The sequence below is a fragment of the Bos taurus genome, chromosome X (assembly GCF_002263795.3).
Source record: "Bos taurus isolate L1 Dominette 01449 registration number 42190680 breed Hereford chromosome X, ARS-UCD2.0, whole genome shotgun sequence".
Taxonomy (NCBI): Eukaryota; Metazoa; Chordata; class Mammalia; order Artiodactyla; family Bovidae; genus Bos; species Bos taurus.
In genome coordinates, this window is record NC_037357.1 from 134,558,430 (window position 1) to 134,571,447 (window position 13,018).

Genomic DNA, 13,018 nt, shown 5'->3' on the forward strand with positions numbered 1-13,018 from the left:
GGTGGTTGGATGGCATCACTGACTCGATAGATGTGAGCCTGAGCCAACTCTGGGAGGTACCAAAGAACAGGGAATCCTGGCATGCTGCAGTCCATGAGGTCGCAAAGAGTCAGACACAACTTAGAGACTGAACAACAACAAGAAAGCTGATTGCCCTTTGCTATCTACATGCAGTCACCGATGTTTAAAATGTAAAGTAGGAACCGGATTCACTGACGGATGATCTAGAAACCTGTGTCCCCACGGCCTGGAATCAGGTTCCCCTCTGATACAGAACACGGAAACGTGAAAAAAAAAAAGAGTCGTACTTCCTTTTGGTCACACCAACCAAGCATGTTCCATGAGGGAGAGGATGGGAAGAGTGTGAATACCCTGAAGTCTGCCTCCTAGAGTTTATGACTGTATTTGACAGGCCATCCATCTTAACCTAAATGGTCTAATTCATTTCAGAAGTGTCCAAATTTACATTCTCCCCTGGGACGGAAAGAACTAAAACTTCTGGATAAAATAAGACTTGGCTTTAAGGCTTGTGGGGGAAAAAAAAAAATATGCTTTAGGCTCCACTGAGAGTTCAAACTATTTTTGAAATGTGTTCAGTTCAGCCAACTCTGAGATACAGTGTGCCAAAATCAAAATTCCCTTCACTCTGAACTCCAGAGAATTTTCAGGAAATTTGAATCCTATGGCTATTGTTCATTCCTTTGCTCAACACATCAAATAGTTCTCTTTATAAGCTACTTGATGCCCCAAAATTGTTCACATAGGATTTCTTACAGACAGACGGCCACAAGTGCCAGGAATCTATCAAATTTGGCACCCAATATTTGGGATTTGGTTTATATTTTCTACCTGCTTGGAAATTTTGATGTTGGCCCCAAATATTTTTTCTTTACTCGGTCTGCTTCTCTTCAAAATCCTTTCTATGTACCTAGATGTCTGTTCTTATTATCTGTAAGTTAAATGAAAAACACAAGCAAAATAAAAACATAAGCAGAATACCAAAGTCAATCCAGAAATGCAAATTGCAATAAAAATACAATGCAAGGAATAAAGAAAGAAACCTTCATCCAGTATCTTTTACACTGAATGCTAAAAGATGCTGAAGCATCTCTGTGGATGTGTTATTTTCTTGATTTAAGGAAATGGCAACCCACTCCAGTGTTCTTACCTGGAGAATCCCAGGGACAGGGGACTCTGGTGGGCTGCCGTCTATGGGATTGCACAGAGTCGGACACGATTGAAGTGACTTAGCAGCAGCAGGAGCAGCAAGGACCTAGATGGTGAACAATGTATCCATGACATACTTGTAGCTATATAATGAGGAATCGTCACTTAAAATCATGAAGTCCTAACACCACTGAACCCTTTGCAGACCTCTGTAATTTTTAGCTGCTTATAAATGATTTGGTTCTTGCGTCCACTGTGAGGAGGCGAGGATTTGCACTGTGACCCACAAAGGAGGATAAGAGGAACGTGCCCCCGTCGTGGAGAAAAAACTGCAGGGCAAGAGTCCCGAGGGTCACGCTCTCCACTGCCCTTAGCAGAGGAGCCTGGAACCAGACTTGCATCCAAACTAGGAAACCACGGCTGTGGACTCGGGACATGAAGCAGCATCTTCATATCACATTATTGTCTACAAGTCAAGACATCATTGTCTCCATCTGTAATAACAGCAGGAGCACTCACTTGTGAGCACTTGCCACAGGCCAAGGACTGTTCCCCTGAGCTTTCATTTCGTGGGCTCCGTTTTCACAGCAATCCCACCTGAAGGTATATGCTATCCCTCTTTTGCAAATGACAGTACAGCCACAGAGAGCTTCAGACACTGGTCTGAGGTTACACGGCCAATAAGAGGTAAGGATGGCTTCTCCCAGAGTTTGTGCTTGGAACTGCTGTGCTAGTCTTCTGCAGGAGAGTGGTCTTCTGAGGGCTAAAACAGGTAAGAAATTGCAAGAGCTAAAGGAAATGTATGGTCCAGGGGTTAACAGTCTGCTTTGCAATGCAGGGGACACTGGTTCAAATCCTGGTCTGGGAAGATCCCTCCTGCTGCAGAGCAACTAAGCCCGTGCACCACAGCTCCTGAAACTTGTGCCCTCGGGCCCAGGAGCCACAGCTCCAGAAGCCCGTGAAACACCTACAGCCCATGATCCACAAAAAGAGAGACCACCGCCATGGGAAGCCTGCACACCACACCCCACAACCAGAGACAGCCAGCAAAGCAATGAAGATCCAGCAAAAAAAAAAAAAAGAAAACCAATTAAAAAAAAGAGCCTTGACTTATGGACCTGGGAAGAAGCGGGGGGAGGGTGAGATGTATGGAGAGAGTAGGATGGAAACTTACGTTGTCATATGTAAAATAAGATAGCCAATGCGAATTTGCTGTATGGCTCAGGAAACACAAACAGGAGCTCTGTATCAACCTAGAGGGGTGGGATGGGGCAGGGAGATGGGAGGGAGGTTCAAAACGGAGGGGATACATGTATACCTATGGCTGATTCGTGGTGAGGTTTCACAGAAAACAGCAAAATTCTGTAAAGCCATTATCCTTCAGTAAAAAAAGAAATTTTTTTTTTTTAAAAAAAGGAAAAGTAACTATGTGGGCATTTTCTTACCTCCTTCAAAGAGAAGCGATCAACTGTGAATGTTCTGATGTAATTATGTTGACACGCACAGCTACACATACACCTGTGTTGACTTCCAGTGAAATGATGTCATATATACCGGAATCCTGCGTAAATGCAAGAGACAGCGTCTACAATCCTGTTATTCTAGGTAACGACAAACATTGAGAATGGTGGTCTTTTCTTAAGGAAGGGATCGATCCTCCAAAGCTGACAAAGCAGAGAAACTCTTTCGGTGAAGAAAACAAAGCAGACATTAGACAGGGTGCTGCACTCAACGCGAGATGAGAAAAGAGCCTCCGCCTGTAAACATCTGCCAGGCAGAAGACGCCAGGATCCCACTCCCCTTCCCGGCACGCATTTGTTTCTTCTCCACCCCGGTAAAGAGAAACTGAACAGGCGTCTTGCGATGATCAACAATTAAGCCCATGTACTTCTAAAGATATCTTGGGACTCATCACTAAATTGCCTGATGCAAATTTAAAAATAAAACAATACTCTTCTTGCTTCGGAAGCGACTAACCGTACACATCACGCTGGGAAGAAACTTGACATTTTCAGCAAAAGTGATTTTTTTTTTCCCCCTAGAGTCAGCATTTTGTCACTTCTCCCTCTTTTTACCAGGTAGAGGATTTCAGTTCCATCCACTCTTCCGTGTCCTCTGCCTCTGGCTCACCCTTTTTTCTCATTTCTCACAGTGGCCGTATGCTATTGTGTTAATTTCAGGTACACTATGCAGGGATCTGACATTCGCATACAATGTGAAATGACCCACACAACAAGTCTACTAACCATCTGTCCCCATGCAAACTTTTCATCATATTTCTTACTGTATTCCTTATGCTGTCAATTATGGCCCCATGGCTTATACACTAATTGGAGCTCTGTCCCCCTAAATTCCCTTCACCTACATCATCCACCTCTTCCTCCCCTCTGACAGCCATTCATTTGTTCTCTGTACCTGTGACTGTTCCTATTTTGTTGTTTCGTTTTTTGGATTGCACATATGGAGATCCAACCAGTCCATCCTAAAGGAGATCAGTCCTGGGTGCTCATTGGAAGGACTGATGTTGAAGTTGAAACTCCAATACTTTGGCCACCTGATGCGGAGAGCTGACTCACTGGAAAAGACCCTGATGCTGGGAAAGATTGAGAACAGGAGGATAAGGGGACGACAGAGGATGAGATGTCTGGATGGCATCACTGACTCGATGGATGTGAGTCTCAGTGAACTCCAGGAGCTGGAGATGGACAGGGAGGCCTGGCGTGCTGCGATTCATGGGGTCACAAAGAGTCGGACACGACTGACCGACTGATCTGATCTGATCGAAATACCAATGGTACATCCCACAGATCTAAGACAAATACTTTGTAAATTATATGGAAATACAAAGACCCCCAAACAGCCAAAACAAACTCGAGAAAGGACAAAATTGGAGGTACAGGCCCCAATTTGAAACTATAGTACAAAACTACAGTCACCAAAACAGTATGGTACCAGCACAAAAGCAGACGCCTAGATCAATGGCACAGAACAGACAGCCCAGAAATAAACTCACGCTTATATGATCAAGTATTCTTGCCTAGAGAATCCCATGGACAGAGGATCCTGGTGGGCTACAGTCCACGGGATGGCAAAAAGTCAGACACGACAGAGCAACCAACACGTCCACTTTGACTATATGATCAATTAATCTACAACAAAGGAGGCAAGAATATACAACAGGGAAAAGACAGCCTTTTCAATAAATGGTGTTGGGAAAACTGGACAGAGAATCAAACTGGACTTCTCACCCCACATGCAAAGAATCAACTCAAGACGGATTAAAGGCTTAACCTGAAACCATAAAACTACTAGAAGAAAATACGCAGTATGTAATATGTTTTTGGGATACATCTCCTCGCGCAAGGGAAGCAAAAGCAAAAATAAACAAAACTGCATTGAACTAAAAGATTTTTGCACAGTGAAGGAAACCATCAACAAAAGGCAAAAAAGAAAGGCAGCCTGCAGAACGGGAGGTGATATTTGCAAATGATACATCCAGTAAAGGTTTAACGTCCAAATATACAAGATCTCATACACTTTGATATTGAAACAAACAAACAAAAAAAAGATTTAAGAAAACGGGCAGAGGGACTTCCCAGGTGGCACAGTGGATAAGAATCTGCCGGCCAGTGCAGGTGACACGGATTTGATCCTTGATCCAGGAAGATCCCACATGCCACAGCTACCAAGCCTGCCCACTGAAATTGCTGAGCCTGTGTCCCACAACCACAGAAGCCTGAATGCTTAAAGCCTGCGTTCTGCAAGAGGAGAGGCCACTGTAGTGAGAAGACCCTGCACCAATAGGAAGACCAGCTCCCCACTCACCACAACTAGAGAAAGCCCGTGGAAAGCAATGAAGACCCAGCATGGCCAACGACAAATGCATCAATTAAAATGGACAGAGGACTGCAACAGAGATTTTCCCAAATAAGACAAATGGATGGACAACAGACATGTAGAGAGATGCTCAGCATCACTACTCGTCAGGGAAGTGCAGATGAGGCCACAGTGAGAGCTGTGAGAGGGACTACCATCAACAGCAATAAACGAGCACTGGTGAGGATGTGGAGAAAAGGGGACCCTACACACTCCAATACTTGGACCACCTGATGTGAAGAACCGACTCACTGGAGAAGACCGTGATGCTCGGAAAGACTGAAGGTGGGAGGAGAAGGGGCCGACAGAGGGTGAGATGGCTGGATGGCATCACCGACTCCATGGACATGAGTTTGGGTGAACTCCGGGAGTTGGGGATGGAGAGGGAGGCCTGGTGTGCTGCAGTCTATGGGATTGCAAAGAGTTGGACATGACTGAGCAACTGAACTTAACTGAAACTTTTAGAAGCCCAGGAACCACAGCCCCTGCCCAACCTCGGACACAGATACGAGGAATTTGCAGTATTGGAAGATCACTGACCATTTGGTGACTCAAATATGGCTCACATCTTCAATGGCATAGAATCCCCACAGAACTCTTGGTTTTGAAAGAGCATCATTTAGGAAGGAAATTACACGAGAAGAAACTTTGGAATCTGCTGCTGGGTCTTGTAGGAACTTCGTCTGTTTGACATCTGAGCTTGACGTGCATCACCTAAAGACGACCTAGTACCCGTTTCACACAGTTGCCCGGAAGTGCTGGTACAAATCACATGGTGTTTTAACAAATTGCCAGTGACACTTTTACTTGAGAACTGATGGTTCTGATATAACAGAGAGTGCTGGAGGCTACAAGCAAACCCCACTGAGGGGGAAAAAAACTAACGTGTTTTCTCTGAAGCTCTTATTATCTGCTTGTTTGCGGTTTGCTCATTAGGTGGTTTTGTAAAATAAATCGTGAGCATTCCAGGAAATAATCCCAATACCACGGGACCTTCTTATAAGGAATAATATTCTATGTCCCAAGGCTTTAAAATATAATCCTTTAATTTTTTCCTTGTGTATTTTTCATAATTTCATGAGAGTTTTATTATTATCAATTTTTTTTTTTTTTTGCCCCCTGATGAATGCTCTCTATTGTGAGAAAAGTTACTAAGTGCAACTTTGGCCTCTCTGTGAAGTCATCGTGATGGCCTTTAATCCTCACGGCACCAGAAATAACACAAATGACATATAATTGAACATGACTACTCTAGGGAGAAGCTCTATTTTAAGGATAAACAAAGAGATTAACTCCTGATGTCCAGAGTACGTTCCTGATTGTGTTTCTTATATGTCTGGTATTCAGCCTCAGGCCAAAAAAAATTTTTTTTTCTTTGAGGTGGTAGCATTCAGGGGGGCCTGAATAAAAGCAGCAGCACCCTGTATTGCAACCAGCAATGCTGAACTATGACACCGTGGGGCTGAAGATGGGGGAAAAGCTGTCATCAGCTCAGTCAAGCTCCTCCCTGCCCCCCCAGATGTGAAGGATGGTCACAAGTACCACTTGGGGCTCTCCAGCTAGCAGCTCAGGAAGTCAACTGAGGGCAGCTCTGTCATGGCTCATGTTGGCAAGCTGTGTGCTGGCTGAGACCCTTGGGGGCTCAGCTTGAGGGGGATACACCTGAAGATGTCTCCTTCTTTTCTACACGGTCTCCTCACAAGCCCTGGGCCTCTGCACAACATGGCAGGTGGCTTCCCAATCCACAAGTCCCGAGAGGTCATCCCAGTGAACCAGAAGAAAAACTGAAACCGCTTAGTTGTGTCCGACTCTTTGCGACCCCATGGACTGTGACCTATCAGGCTCCTCTGACCATGAGATTTTCCAGGCAAGAACACTGGAGTGGGTTGCCATTTCCTTCTCCAATGCATGAAAGCGAAAAGTGAAAGTGAAGCCGCTCAGTCGTATCCGACCCTCAGTGACCCCATGGACTGAAGCCCACCAGGCTCCTCCGTCCAAGGGATTTTCCAGGCAAGAGTACTGGAGTGGGGTGCCATTGCCTTCTCCGATATATAATACACATGAATATAAATAATATATATATTATATATATAAATAGATGTATCATATGTATATAAAGAGTGTGTGTGTAGATATATGTACAAACAGCTGCACATATACACACATTATATACATATACTATAATCTGTATTTGAGAAAAAAATTCTAACAGCAAAAAAATCTTTACCTTGAAAAGTAAGTACTTCACAAGCAGAAGGCTCTATGAAAACTGTGACAGGCACCTGTGCTGAGGAAAGTTATTCTGTGTCCCTAGGTACACAGTAAAGCTTGCTTTCCGGTCATTAACGGGAAAGTCCGCAGTGCCCATTTCTTCCTTTTCCTTCACTGCCTGTACTAACCAGCTCTTATCTTTGGACTAATGGCTCAAATCTCAATGGCCAGGAAAAATTTTTATAGAATTTTGCCTCTCAACATGTGGGTCAATGTGTGCACTCAGGATTTCACTTAAAAAAAAAAATCAGTAATTAAAAAAAAAAAAAAAGGCAGAAACAAGATACGCTTCTGCATTGTCTTTCCAGAAGAGGTGGGGAAAAGGCTGCCACACTCTTGCTGTCAGGAGCTGCAGGGCCCCGCGCCTCAGGTCACCAACTGCCAACCTGCATGGACTTTGTGAGTCTATCCCACCCACTTTCCGTGAACCGTCAGGAGCCAGTTTTCCTTCAACTGGACCTCAGGGCAATTTAATTGCTCCCTCCCCCAGAAAGCACAGGGAGCAGAAAGATGACTGTCTCCAGTGGACTGAATCCAACATCTGTGCAGACCAACCCCACAGACGGGAAAGGCTCAGATCATAGTTGAGAGCTAAAATACAAACTAAATAAGCAGCTGACACAATCTTAGGACAAAGCTTGATTTTTGGTGATCGCTGACAGTAAAACCTGGGGAAACTTGGAATACTCTCCTAACAGTCATGAACAGAGTAATAGGGAATAACTGTTAAAAAAAAAAAAAACCCTCCCCCCTCTGCCCATGAATATACAATAACTTCTTATGTTGCGTCTGGATTCAACTTCCAGAGCATGACATCACTGACAATATGTCATCCCAATGTGCCAACAAGACATTGTCATGTGTTTGCTACTCAGAAAATACGTGCATGGTGAAAGAACAGCTCATGGAACAGACCTGTAATTGTTATTAATGTTCCAACCATAAGAAATACGTCAGCTGTCAGGGAAACGGGAGTCGCTGACTCTCTGGGGTGCAGGGTCACTGGATACAACTGTTCAACAGCAACGTCTCTGCTTCACGCTGGAGACCAAGCCATATATAGGTAACTCCATGACCACCTTCTTTTCCTTCTTGCCTGTGACCTCATCTCTCTAGTATTTTCTTTTTTCTTCTTCTTCCTCTCAGGCACAAATGTCTGCCTTGTAAGGCTGTCAGGGAGCGTCATAGACAGAAAGAAGTGACTCTGTTCACAGAGCATAGTATCAGAGATTGAAGACCTGAGACCCAAGGTCTCCAGGAGGTAAGGTGGGCAGAGAGGTCAACGATCCAGAAAGTGTCTGTGCTGTCTTATTCCTCAAAGTCCTCTATAAATGCACCCTTTGAATGACTGGCTTGTCCAGCCTAAAGCCTGAAAGCCTAAATGCAGACCGTCCACAATCTGTGTCTACCTGATTCTCAATACCCCAAGCACAGGTTGGATGCTCCCAGGTTTAGCTAGTACCACTGAGGATTAGCAAACAGGCAGGCCCAGTGGACTGGAGAGTGTCTCAGTGGCTCAGACGTGGAGGTGGACATTATGGAGCCGGCAGTCAGAGATGAGAGATCAGGACGATCCCTCAAGAGACCAATGGAGGAGGCTCCGAGGCGTGCCCTGCTGGGGCGGGGGCCGGCTGGAAGCATCCCCCACCACGTCCGGGACTCTCGGTAGCTAACCACCTTCCTAGGAAGCTTCAGCATCAGTGGGGACCCTGACACACGCATGGTCTCACTGGAGTCTCTTCACGTGTCTGCAAGGTCAGCAGAGGCAGAACCACTTTTCTGAGACGAGATGGAAACACCCCACTGTGACTACCCATGGCTTCCCTTGTCCTTGAACCCTCTGTCCACCTCTCTCTGCGCCGCCAGGTGGTCAGCGAGTGACATCAGCCAAACTCTGCTGACCCCTGCTCTTGTTCCTTCGCCCAGTACAGAAAAGATGCTATAAGCTGTCTTATCAAAAGAAGGAACAGGAGCAGGGGGGAACTTCCCTGGAGGTCCAGTGGTTGGGGCTCTACCTTCCAATGCAGCCCATGCAGGTTCAGTCTCTGGTCAGGGACCTATGATCCCACACGCTGCGGAGAAACTGAGCCCATGTATGTAATTACTGAGGCTGAGACGCCTGTGCCCTGCAACGAACCATCGCACATGCTGCAAGGAAGGTCCTGAGTGCCGCACGTAAGGGCCAGCACAGCCAGAGAAATACTCGAAGTGAAGTGAAACTGGAAGTTGTGGAGTCCCGTCCTCCTCTCTGCGACCCCATGGACTATACAGTCCATGGAATTCTCCAGGCCAGAATAGTGGAGTGGGTAGCCTTTCCCTTCTCCGGGGGATCTTCGTGACCCAGGAACAGAACTCAGGTCTCCCACATTGCAGGTGGATTCATTCCCAGCTGAGCCACCAGGGAAGCCCAAGAAGACTGGAGTGGGTAGCCTTTCCCTTCTCCAGCGGATCTTCCCGACCCAGGGATTGAACCGGAGTCTCGTGCATTGTAGGCGGAGTCTTTACCAACTGAGCTATCATGGAAGCCCTAGATAAACACATAAAAAACTAAGTGAAACAAGGAATAAGGAACGGAGCCAGGCAGCCAACCAGTTACACAAAGCAGCCAAGCTGAGTCTCAAATTTCTAACCACGCTTTTTTTTTTAATTAACTGGAGGATAACAGCTTTAGAATGTTGCCTTGGTTCCTCCTGTAGAACAACATGAATCAGCCATATGTATACACATGTCTCCTCCCTCTTGAACCTCGCTTCCCCTTGAGCCTCCCTCCCACCTGCCAAGGTCAACACAGAGCCCCGGGCTTAGCTCCATGTGCTCTACAGAAGCTTCCCACTAGCTGTCTATTGTCATGTGCGTAGATCAATGCTCCTTCCTTAATTCATCTCGCCCTCCCCTTCCCCCTGCAGCGCCCACAAGTCCATTCTCCAATTCTGTGTCTCTCTTCCTGCCGTGCATACAGGTTCATCTGTACTACTGTTCTAGTTTCCACATACATGTGTGAGTATACGACACGTGGGACATCGCTGATGGCCCAGGGCTTAGGAATCCCCGGGATTCAAGGGACCTGGCTTCGATCCCTGCCAGGGAACTAACACACCACATGCTGCGGAGGGACGAAGTCCACATACCACACAAATACTGAGCCTGTGCAGCGTAAGGAGAGATCCCTCGTCCCACAAAGAACACCCAACACGGCCACGCAAATAAATATGTAAAAACAGTAATTAAGGAAAGAGATGTCCCGGGACATCGCCACATGTTTCCCAGGAGTAAAGTCACCCCTGGCTCAGCTCCAGTGTTGCACACACTCCCCAGCCCCTGTAACGACCGCGTGTGTGTGTGTGTGTGTGTGTGTGTGTGTGTGTTACACTCTGTGCAACGAAGCCTTTTCACAGGTGTCTTCCCAGCCTTTCAGACCTTCCTCCTGAGTGTCAGACTCTTCAATCCTCTTTCATAATTCCACTCGGGGATGCCCGAAGCCCTGGAGTGGAGGTTCGACATTCTGCCATGCTGACCCACCTTCTCCCCTAGCGTGTCTGAGCTCCCCTGAGGCTCCAGTCCTCAGTGGACAGTACTGTCATTACCTCCACTTCCCAAGCAGGACCTCTGGGCCTCTCTCCTGGCATTGACCCCAGCACCCAGCCCCTCCTATTTTTCTTCATTAACAAAGCAGGGTCTTCCTGTCTCCCTCAAGCTTCTGCGGGCTCTCCTCCCCCGAGGGTGCCCAGCTCCCTCCCTGACTCCCCACCATTCATTCATGCTAAACTTTCATTTGTCCAGCTGTGCCCACAAGGATCTCGTGAAGGTTTCAGTTTGCCTGTGTCTTGGGCATTCCAGGTGGCTCAGATGGTAAAGAATCTGCCTGCTGACATAGGAGACTTGGGTTTGATCCTTGGGCTGGGACGATCCCCCTGGAGGAGGAAAGGATGACCCAGTCCAGTGCCCTTGCCTGGGAAATCCCATGGACAGAGGAGCCTGGTGGGCTATGGCCCTTTGGGTCAAAAAAGACTGAGTAACAGAGCACAAATTCACTATCTATGCCTTGCAAGGGCTTCCCTGGTAGCTCAGTTGGTAAAGAATCTGCCTGCAATGCAGGACACCACAGTTCAATTCCTGGGTCAAGAAGATCTGCTGGAGAAGGGATAGGCTACCCACTTTAGTATTCTTGGGCTTCCCTGGTGGCTCAGCTGGTAAAGAATCCGCCTGCAATGTGGGAGACCTGGGTTCGATCCTTGGGGTCGGGAAGATTCCCCTGGAGAAGGGAATGGCTACCCACCCCCGTATTCTGGCCTGGAGAACTCCGTGGACTGTATAGTCCGTGGGGCTGCAAAGAGTTGGACTGGGCGACTTTCACTATGTCACTATGCCTTTCGAATAACCTTCACATTCTCAACAGCTTTCAACCTTGTGACAATAAATTCCAGAGCATGGTGTGTGAGGTCCTTTCCTAACGTCTCATTGTGTAGCCAGTGATCTATTTACAAAAAAATCCATCTCTGCACCCCCTTTGAAGCTGTGGACGGAATGTTCCTTCAGCCTGAAAGCCCTCCTCCTGATTCTGTCTCTCCGCTGCCTTCTCCCGCCTAGCTGACTCCTCTGAAACTCAGCTCACCCAGGACACTTCCCAGAGAAAGGTTTCAGTCTACCGCAAACCACCCGCAGAGACCGTCTGCTTACTGATTCAGCTGCAACCCCGGGCTCTAAGACCCAGGACCATGTGCTAGTCACTTGATGATTGTTTGTTGTTGTTTAATTGCTAAGTCGTGCCGGACCCTTGGTGACCCCGTGGACTGTAGCCTGCCAGGCTCCTCTGTCCATGGGATTCTCCAGGCGAGAATGCTGGAGTAGGTTGCCATTTCCTTCTCCAGGGGGATCTTCCCAACTGAGGGATGGAACTCACGTCTCCTGTGTCACCTGTCTTGCAGGTGGGTTCTTTACCTCTGAGCCACCAGAGAAGCCCCAAGGGACTGGCAATCAGTGTCATTAAAAAAGCAAAAGTCATCAAATCAGGTCTGCCAAGAAAGCTTGTGTTGCTGGTAGCAATGTCCCTTTCTATAAGAATCACACAGCCATACTAGATCCAAGTGCATTCCTATGCACCTAAGTGGTTTCCCATCCTTTGGAACAGCTTTACAAATGGCCAGTGCTTGACAACAGAAGATCTGAGTGAACACACAGCTGCGGCACCAGGTACAGGGGCACTCTGCTCGGGTGGCTCTGGGCACAGATTCATGGTGCCAAGCTGGCATGACATCAGACACCAGGTCCAGAGGGGGACTGAGGGCAGGCATTCCTCGATACGGTGAAACTGCAGAGCAGGTAGGTCTGGACTCAGGTGGGGCTCTTTCCTGGAAAAGCAGAGTGATCCAGTCCCAACTGGAGTGGCGCCTTGTCAACCAAACCCAAAGCTTCAGAAGGTAAAGAAAAAAAAAAAAAAAAAGCCTTCCTGGAGCCCAGGGTTTTTTCATCCTTGGCACTATGGACAGCTGGGGTCTGGATCATTCACTGCGGCCGGGTTGGAACTGTAAGAAGGACATTTCGCAGCATCACTGACCACTACCCACTGGAAGCCAGAGGGACCCCCTCCCCTGTCAAGAAAAAATGTCTCTATACACAGCCCCCAGGGAGGGGTGCTAAGTGACTCCCAACTGAGAACCATGGTTTTATACAGAGTCATTTCTATTCTCAGTACCCACTTACAATC

General features: G+C 47.2%; 1 protein-coding gene across 4 annotated transcripts in view; it reads right to left on the reverse strand.

Moving 5' to 3' along the window:
* LOC101902122 (uncharacterized) overlaps nucleotides 1–13,018 on the reverse strand; it is a 493,329-nt gene that overhangs the window by 147,521 nt on the left and 332,790 nt on the right. For 3 of the 4 annotated variants that reach the window (XR_009493624.1, XR_009493623.1, XR_009493625.1), the window contains exons 6-7: nucleotides 2,613–2,728; nucleotides 1,169–1,273 (exon numbers count right to left, since the gene is read on the reverse strand). The exons of the other annotated variant lie outside the window; for it this stretch is intronic. The gene's annotated coding sequence lies outside the window, so the exon portion shown is untranslated. The remainder of the gene's footprint in view (nucleotides 1–1,168; nucleotides 1,274–2,612; nucleotides 2,729–13,018) is intronic. 4 annotated transcript variants of the gene reach the window in all.